The sequence below is a fragment of the Aplysia californica genome, unplaced genomic scaffold, assembly GCF_000002075.1.
Source record: "Aplysia californica isolate F4 #8 unplaced genomic scaffold, AplCal3.0 scaffold00439, whole genome shotgun sequence".
NCBI lineage: Eukaryota > Metazoa > Mollusca > Gastropoda > Aplysiida > Aplysiidae > Aplysia > Aplysia californica.
Window position 1 is genome coordinate 178,511 of NW_004797709.1, and position 2,032 is coordinate 180,542.

General features: G+C 42.6%; 1 protein-coding gene across 3 annotated transcripts in view; it reads right to left on the reverse strand.

The window, feature by feature from the left end:
- Positions 1 to 2,032, reverse strand: part of LOC101860038 (transmembrane 6 superfamily member 1) — a 23,489-nt gene that overhangs the window by 16,431 nt on the left and 5,026 nt on the right. The window lies entirely within an intron of this gene.

The window sequence follows — 2,032 nt, forward strand, 5'->3', positions numbered from 1 at the left end:
ACCCCACAGCCACCACAAACCCACCCCCCTCTGCCCCTTCCAACTTTCCACCAACCGTTAGACCGGACAACAGGAATGTTCTGGAGCAAACTGCTGCTAATGACTTCCGACCGGATGGCCTCCCGAGAAAGCCCACATTAACATACAGGATATATCTTTCCACTTGAACCCCCTTATTCCCTTAGTCTTTTCTTAAAAATTGTGGTTATATCTTTCACCCGTCCCCACATTTTGGAATAATTCGCCGAAAATTTTTCGTATCCTCAGTGAGCGGGGGTGGGGATCGGGCTCGCTCGTTACGGTCGATCTTCTGTACGTACAGAGAGCTGAGTGATAGCTCCTTTCTTTCAATTATAGGGGATTCGAGGATGGCAATCGCGAGGGGAGAGAGGAGGGTGGGAAGATGGGAGGATGGGAGGGGGGAGGAGAGAAAGGAGAGAGAAGGGTGGGAGGGTGGGAGTGGGGAGGGGAGAGAGGAGAGAGGAGGGTGGAAGGATGGGAGGTGGGAGGGGAGAGAGGAGAGAAAAGCTTTGGACGATGGGAGGATGGGAGGGAGAATGTTTCAAGTGGTCTGTTGAGTAAAGTGTCCGGGTCTGTCCTCCCCAGGAATGTTTGAGTGTTACCGTATTTGTTCTTGTTGTTATTTCTACTTGTTTGGGTTTTTTTTAATGACGCAGAGGTGGGTGAAGAGGGCATTAACAATGAGATAGTTGTTGCTCATAACGAAAGCATTGTAAAGCACTTTAAAAGAAGCATCGAAACTTGGGTATATGTCAAGTATTTAGAAAAAAAATTCAAGTTGTGAGACGACATGCGTCAAAAGAGCTGGGGCGGGGCTGGGGGATAATAGAAAAGCAGCCGTTTGTATAATATTATAAACCTGTAAGATAGGAATATTTCCTGTTTTTGTTTTTTAATCTGGATGGATATTAGCCCTCTTGTTTAATTTGTTTCTTGAGAATCTCGGTCTTTCTGCTGGGATGTTGTATCCCTCTCAGCCTCTGTTAGCCCTGACAGACATGGTCGAAGCCCGCTTCCTAAACGATTTAAATTGTGTCGATGGGGGCGCATATAGATTCTTCCTCATCATCATGCTGCTCGCTCATCAGACAAATTATAAAATAGAAGCATAAGTTATATACAATTATTTAATTCACTTGTCATTTATCAGGAAATCTCATTTGTGCGTGATCTAAAGTTTTGCAACTAAAAAGAATCACTGGACAGCTCTGTCCCAGGCAACATACGTAAGTAAAATAGTAATAATATGTGGTAGAAGTGGGAATGTTGTGAACACTCCCATTTTCCGCATATATATATATATATATATATATATATATATATATATATATATATATATATATATATATATATATATGAGAAAATATGATTTAATTGAGATAAATTGATACAAATAGCGGTGTAAAGTATGGGTGACATTGCTCCACCCGACACAGAGATATTAGAGGATAAATCGAGCCACGAGTTGTTTTTACCGCGTGTTACGAGCGTAGGACAACACCAAAGTTAAGTCACTTGCGAGTGATTTCGATTAAATGAGCAAGAAAACTGTTGTTTGTTTGGGTTTTTTTAACAAAGAGCTTTTTTTCTTGAAGTTGGTTAAGATTGCGTCAGAGACGGAAAATGAAAATATAATATTATCCTTAGTTGTACTGGAGACAAAAAAACCCCAGCAATGATATTATGTCTAACCATTCCGGTTTACATTTTTACCAGCAACAGTCAACCATTGTTCTGTCCAACTTCCTGTGTGCTTGACAAACGTTAACACTAACGGTTTTTTGCGTCCCATCTTCTGTCTGTGTCTGTCTGTCTGTCTGTCTGTCTGTCTGCCTGCCTGCCTGCCTGCCTGCCTGCCTGTCTGTCTGTCTGTCTGTCTGTCTGTCTGTCTGTCTGTCTGTCTGTCTCTGGTCGTATCTCTCTCTCTCTCTCTCTCTCTCTCTCTCTCTCTCTCTCTCTCTCTCTCTCTCTCTCTCTGTGTGTGTGTATGTGTGTGTGTGTGTGTGTGTGT